This window comes from Nothoprocta perdicaria, unplaced genomic scaffold, assembly GCF_003342845.1.
Source record: "Nothoprocta perdicaria isolate Ctin4 unplaced genomic scaffold, notPer1 scaffold_305, whole genome shotgun sequence".
Classification (NCBI taxonomy): domain Eukaryota; kingdom Metazoa; phylum Chordata; class Aves; order Tinamiformes; family Tinamidae; genus Nothoprocta; species Nothoprocta perdicaria.
Window position 1 is genome coordinate 676978 of NW_020455539.1, and position 7426 is coordinate 684403.

Here is a 7426-nt window from a genome sequence, read left to right on the forward strand (position 1 = left end):
GGCCCCGCGCCCGGTCCCGCCGCGCTCCGCTCCGCTCCGCTCCGCCCCTACGGCAGCCGGTCCCGCAGGGCTCCGCGGCGCGCCGGCCGGGCCATGATGGCGTGCGCCGAGCTGCTCGCCATGTGCCTGCTGTCGGGCAAGGCCGGGCCCGCGCCTCGCCGCCAGCCGCTGCCCATCTTCCACGACGTGAGTAACGCGCCGCGGGAAGCGGGAGGGACCCCCGCGCCGCCCTTGTCCCCGTGGGAGCCTCCCGCTGGCGCCGCTCTGCCTCGGCACCGCGGCGAGCTCTGTTCCCCGGCCCGGGGAGAGAGGTTCCCGCTGCGCCAGCGGGTCCCTTTTCCCTTGGGATGGCTCTGGGAGGGGGTGTGGCTGCAGGGAGCAGCCCCCGGGATGCCGCTGCCACGTCCGAGCTGTTGGCAAAACGCAGCCCCTGCCCGGCGGGGCGAGATGCGGGGTGGGCTGGTGACCTGGGACTGGCCGCGGGGCCCAGGGACAGCGGCTCCGCCGAGCCCTCGTGGGAAGAGATTAAATCACAGCGTCTCTGTTCCCCCAAAGCCCTGGGTTTGCAGCCGTGGAAGGCTCTGGGGCCAGCCCTTGATGTGCTCTGGTCATGAAAGTGGCGTTGGGGCGGTGACACGACCCAGGAGCAAAATCTCCTCTCACCATTGAGCTCCGAGTGGGTGCTATGGGTGCTAAGCAGGGGCAAACACCCGCTGGTGTAAGGCGCACCTCGGGCCACTGTCAAATCCTTAGTCATCCTTGGACCTGCCAGCTAAGTTGGGAAACACATTGGTGCTGGGAAAGAACCTGAAAAGGGCAAGTATTGAGCTTCTAAATGAAAAGCATCACATATCTAGATCTTAAATTGAAAGCAGCAGCCAAATCATTCAGGATGCCCAGGTGTGGGTCTGCCAGCATGGGGCTGGAGCCAGCAACGGTGCTGGGGCTCTGGTGCTGCCGTGGCTTCACTGTTTGGTGTTGGGGAGTTGTTGTAGATACTGGACTGCGGGAGTGGGCACCATCCTTTCCTGCCCATGCAGGATCCTGATTAACCAAAAAGAAGTGAGTTAACACTGCAAATGTGCATGCGTCCGTGCAAACAAAAGCCTGGCCTGTATCAAGTCATGAATCAAGCCACAAATGCTTAAAATATGTGTATATATAAATATGTTGTGCTCTCAATTTGTGTCCTCTGGGAGGCTAGAAATACTCCTCCCTTGACACCTGCCCCCCTGTGTTTCATTGAGGGTGACTGTCGTGACTGCTGGCGCAGGAGCTTCATGTCTAGCATGAGGCTCCCTGGAAATCTCTAAAAGATGTCGTGCGGCACCTCCGGTGATGTGGGGCTGGCAGGCAGAATATGCCGCTTGCATGTCAAGTCCTTGGCCCACCAAGAACTTAATGTCCCGGGAGCTCAGACAAGAGGATGCTGTTGGCTCGGGCTGGGAAGGTGGTCGGAGACCCTGGGAGGTGAGGGAAGCTTGCAGGACTTGGCGGCACAGCTGGTTCCTCTTTGCGCTGCCATTAGGCAGGTCCTGGTGCCTGACGTGACAGGTCCTGGCACGCGCTGGTCCCAACGAGGGTGCCCCTGGCAAGAGGGAGCTCTGGGGGTTCTGGAGGAGGCAGTGCCTCTCTCTGTTGCGGCCATCTCCTGCGTTTTGGATGCAGCCCCACAGGTCTAGCAGGGCGCCCCGTGGTACTGGCAGTGCAGGTGGGTGCCCGTTATCACCATGTGGCTCTTAGGGCAAATAGCAGAGTCCAGGGCATGGCCTGCATTCCACATTTTGCAGGGAACAGTGGGCAGGCATAGCCTCACTGTGATATCTGTATTGTTGGAGTGAAACTCAGCGCTTCTCTGGGCCAAACACAACTGTTTGTGTGCGAGGAAACCTCCTTGCCGGTGATCGGCTTGTACATCTGAGCATCTGCACTCGGGAAGGGACCAAGGCAGCTGCTTTTGCAGCTTTTCTGCTTTAGAGCATCCTTGGGTTTTCTTGCTAGGGTAGAAACAGAGATGACTGTTGTGGGAGTCAGAGACAACCTCCTTCCCACAGGAGACTGCTGCAGAGGGAAAAATTGGAGGTGTTCTTCCTCCAACCTTGCCGCTCCTGGCCATGATCCTGCAGGATTTCCTCCCCTGGTCTGTCCCATGAGGACTGGCTACCAGACCTTACCCTTTCCTGTGTCTGGTACCATCTGGGTCCAGTCATCCAGCAGAGCCAGGAGATGCGTGAGGAGGTGCCCAGTCGCAGAGGAGAACGTAAGTGAGGGCCGGTGGGTCAGGTCGGTCTGTGTGTCCAGCTCCTGGGCAGCCACGCGTGGTATTGGGTATCACCTCTGCACCAGCGGTGCTGCAGTCCAGTGAAGCTCATTAAAAACCGTCTTGACTCCGGCAGGACTTCCTGCACTCCCAGCAGGATGAGCCTGCCTGAGCGCCCGAGGCCTCCTCGAATGGTCCGTGTTTTTGCAAGGAATAGTGGCAAGGCTCATCCCCTCTCCCTTTGCGGGGGTTCTTGCTGCTGAAGCGAGCAGGGTGACTTCCCCCCATGGAAGTATTTCAGACAGCCAGGCTCTCCTTCCAGCACCGTTAATTGCACTAATTATTTGGCCGCCAGAATATAGGCTGGAGGAGGAGTTTGTTAGTGAGAGCTGTATCCCAGCTCCGTTCCTGTGGGCGCTCGCTCTGCCTCAGATTCACCCCTCTGAGTAACGGTAACGCAATTAAAATAGGAAGTGTTAATGGTGCTACCCGCGATGCTCTGTGTGTGCCAGCTGCTCCCTGGGTGCTCCCAGCTTCCCTGCCTCCCTCCCCCGGGTCCCCTTGCTCCCAGGTCAGCTCCAGGGCTTGGCAAAACAATTTCAGGATCTTGGCAAAGTGATTTTAATGTTTTGTCTTACGGGTCTCAGGAGCTGGCTGGCTTCCAGCTTGCTTCATGGGGTTTGGCTGCAGGAGCTCCCCGCTTCCTCACGGATCAAGCTGCCGGGGGCTCAGTCCCACTCTTATGGTGGAGGCAGGAGGTTGGACCCGTGGGGGTTCAAGCAGGGCTGTGTCCCCTTTGGTCGGGACTAGATGCAGGGGATCCCTTTGCCTCCCGGGGTCCTGGAAGGGAGGGCAAACCGTCCCAAGACAAGATGCCCAAGACAGGGACAGGTCGGCTCACCTTTCCTGGCCCGTTGGCCGTGGTTTCAAGTCGCCTACTGGCAGGGGAGGAGGATTTCCTCAGTACTACCTGGATGTAGGTGCTGTGTGAACCGCAGGGTAGCTCTCGCTGTCATTTTCCCTGCAAGTGTCTCCATCCTGTGCAAGATTCTTCCCTCGCATCTGCAGCTCTGGGTTTTCCTGCCTTTTTTCTCGCTGCCGAAGCGGAGGCTCCCACACGCAAGGCAGAAGGGTTAGCTCCGTGTGCTGGGGTTTACGCCGAGTCCTATTGTGCGATCCCTATTTCCTTATATCCATCACAGGAGGCAATAAGCCCTGGGAAACAACCTCCCTATGTTCCCAACAGTCTTGCAGAGGGACACGTGCTGGGTGAGCAGCACTGCGTTCTTCGGGCAAGGTGCAGGCTGAACTTGGGCAGCCTCTGACACCTTCAGATCCAAGTCATCCTCTGAGATGGGGTTTTTCTGCACCTGATCACCTAGAGAGACAAAGGGTTCTCTGGCTCTGCTGGGCAGGATCCCCCAAAACACTGTGTCCCACCATGTGTTCCTTCCTGCTCAACCTATCCTTCTGGGAATGGGAAATGTTTGGGCTCGCTTGGATCCATGCTTGGTAAGTGCTTGGGTGGCTCTGGGCAGCACACGAGGGATGTGGGAGGCTAGCCAGCCTCAGTGGCACTTAGGTGGGAAGCATGGTGACAGGAATGTCACTGCACGAGCTGCGAGTACCTGCAGTGTCCCCAGAGCCGCAGGGACAGACCTGGCCTTTCCCTGGATGGAGAAGGTTTGCCGGCGGGTGGGCTTTCTTTGGCTTGCCTGCTGCTGGAGATGCTCCTCTCCCTGGCCTCTGTGTCTGGATGCAAACGGGTCACAAAGTTGGGTTGCCTTATGTTCCCAAAGTGTCACCCTTGTCCCCAAGTGCTTGGGGATGCTGTGGGAGCCCGGGCTCAAACTGCAGAGAAGGGAGATGGTGTCCTGAGCAGGGGAAATCTGGCAGGTCCTGGGCCGTGTTCGAGGCAGAGAGGCAGCAGAGCCAGGCCGGCCCCGGCGGTGCTCCCTGGGCTGTGCCACGCTGGACGGGAAGAGCTGCCGTGTCCCGGCACAGCCTCTGCGGCCCTCGGCGCTCTCAGAGCCCTGATGAAAACAGACGCATGAGCAGACCTTTTGGCCAGAGAAAGTTTTGCTTTAAAACTCGGGGAAAATCCCTAGCGAGTAAAAACTGCAAGTTTCTGTACTTAGTTGGAAGCTCTAAAGCTCCAAAGTGCATCCAGTGAGTCCTAATGGATGCTTGAAGAATGCACTGGTCTGTTTTCATACAAGAACACCATCCATGCCCAGGCAAAAGTCTGTATCCCTCAGGGCCTCTTACCTAACGTTGGTCAGCTCAGGGCAGGCTCCATCCCCTGCCGCAGCTGGAGCAGGCTTTGCCCTGAACCCTGCTCGGAAGAGCATCCTCCGGGCAGGACATCCCCGCTCCTGTGGGTATCCCGTAGGGAAGGACCAGGGAGCATCGTGCTGGGATCAGCATGGGAAAAACCTCTTGTCCACTTGCAAAGCAGCAGCTTCTTTGGGAATGAGTGGCAGGGATTTCTCCAGCTTGTTTTGCCTCCGAGCAGCAAACGGGGAGAAGGTGGCATTTGCAGGAACCTGTCTTGCAGACTGTGGTAGTTGGCAGAGGTGCAGCACCCTCCTGACAAGCAGCATGGGACCAGAGCTGGGGGCCGAGGGGCAGTCAGCACTGGCACGTCCTCGCATGGCGAGGGCAAAGCTTGGCCGGGGGTAATTTTGTCAGCAGCTTCTCCTTTGCAGCTTCGTGGGAAAGGATATAATGAAGTCAGGGTTCCCCTCTTGGTGCTCTGTTTCATGCCTCGTCTTTCATCAGACCTGAAGGAGATGAAAAAAGGGAAGTTCTGCAATGCACAAGGTTTTGTTGCCGGCTCTGTTAGTATGAGCTGCTGGAAACCTGGTATCTCTGCTATCTGTGATACAAGTGCAGATGCTGTGCCTAAAAAGGGAGAAAGGTGGGGAGAGGAACCTCCGGTCTTCTGCTGGATCTCATGGTTGGGAAGTCAGTTTGGGACCTTGACCCAGGGGCTGTTTGTGAGCTGTTGAAGTGCTTCCTGGAGCAGGGGAGAAACTCTGTCCTGGCCTGGAGAAGAGGAGGCTGAGGGGGGACCTGATCAGTGCCTGTAAATACCTCAAGGGAGGCAGTGAGGAGGAGGGGGCGGCCTCTTTTCAGTGGTGGCCAGCGACAGGACTAGAGGAAACGGCCACAAGCTGAGGCACCAAAAGTTCCACAGGAGCTTAAGGAAACATTTCTAGACAGTGAGGGTGCCAGAGCCCTGGCACAGGCTGCCCAGAGAGGTTGTGGAGTCTCCTTCTGTGGAGATGTTTCAAACCCGCTTGGCCGCAGCCCTGTGCCCCGTGCTCTGGGTGACCCTGTGTGTGCAGGGGGTTGCACTGGGTGACCTCTGAGGTCCCTTCCAACCTGAAGCATTCTGTGATTCTATAGTCCTGTGACTGGGGAGATCCTTTCTTGGTGGCAATGTGCTAACACACCGGCGTATTTCTGCAAAATTTCTCCTTGAAGACAGCAGCTAACGTTTCATCAGCAAGTCCCCAGCAGCTTCTGTTATTAATTGTGCTTGAGGAAGGCAGCAGTGGGCTGTGTGTGTGTGCACGCGTCCCAGGAAGAAGCGTTACAAAAAGGTGATTGCAAAGTGCCAGACGAGAGCGGCTCTTTGGTGCAGATGGTTGGCGTGTCAGAGATGAGACACAAAGTGCTTCCATTACCGAGTGTTTTTATGCTTAATGCACCTTCATTTAAAGGATCTGAAAAATTAAACGCTTTCCCTCACAGGGGTGTTGCAAAAGCACGGTAATGCTCTTCCTAATTTATCCCCCCCATGCTCTCCAGAAGATGCTGTGTGCAGATATGGGGCTGGCGACATCCTCGCTTTGTGACTCGGAGGACAGAAATGCTTCTAATTGTCGCAAGGGGAAATGTTCCTCCAGCAAACCCGCCTGGCGTTGTCCCTTGCTGCCCTGCTACCCTGGCCTTGGCTTTTGCACGGCTGCTGGGGCCGTGGCGAGGTTTCCGCACCTACCTCGCAGCCAGCAGCGCTGCGGCTCTCGCTGCCGTGTCTCTAAAGCCTGTTGTGTTTTTCCCTTGCAGATTTTCCGTCGAGCTGACAAAAACGGTGAGTGCTCCCGTCTGGCGCTGAAGCGGACCTGACCGGGGCTAGGGAAGTGGGATCCACCAGGAATGGGTGCCCTGTGGAGCGTCCAGGAGGTTTGGGAGACAAGCTCTGCCGACACCTTTTGCATTTGGCAAGAAGAAATCCTAAATCACAAGTCTCTTCTCTGAGCTGTCGCCCTTGACTGGGGATACATCCCAGGAGTTAAAGTTATTCACAAAAGGGGGGGAAAAAAAGCTTGTGAATGAACCAAAATATGTTGTTTCTGTTAAAAAATAACTGTTACCATCTTTGTTGTGCTATTTAGAATAGTCTTTATTCTGTGGCGAGTCCGATAGAAATGCAGCTCAGAAAGTCTGTAGGATGTCATGTCGAATGTGTGTCTCATAGCATTCCAGCAGGATCTTTGGGAAGAGTTGGGGCTAGCTGAAATTCCAACCTGGAATTCCAGTAATGTGTCCCTGGTTTGCCAGCAATCCTTCTCCTTTTTGCCGGGGACACTTGGTCTGTTGAGATGTGCTGAAATCTCTGCTGTGATTAATATGCAGCAGACGCCCAGCCGTCCCCCTCTGCAAGTGCTACAGGGAGGATAACTGTGGCTTGTAGACTTCTTTTGCAGACATATAATTATTCTTCCCTTTTATTTCAATGCAGATGATGGGAAGCTGTCATTTGAGGAGTTCAAGAACTACTTTTCTGATGGAGTCCTGAGCTTGGAGGAGCTGTGGGAGTTGTTCAGTGGCATTGACAGGCATCATTCAGAGTAAGTACTGTGGTGGTATGGAGGAGAGAAGACAAAAGTGAGAGCAAAAGTGCTTGACTGCAGATGGAGGGCATTTGGAGGCGGATGCAATAAATAGTCTGGATGAGATAAATGCACCTCTTGGAAGCTGCAGATGTTAAAATCCATTGAGCACCTGCTATGCGTATGGGTGATGAGAGAAGCCAGACATTTTGAGAACAGTCATTATCAGATTTACTTTAGTACCACGAAAGCAAACATCCATTTCAAATTACAATCTATTGGTTTGCAAAACTTAATTCCAGAAATATGCAGCTCTATAGAAAAG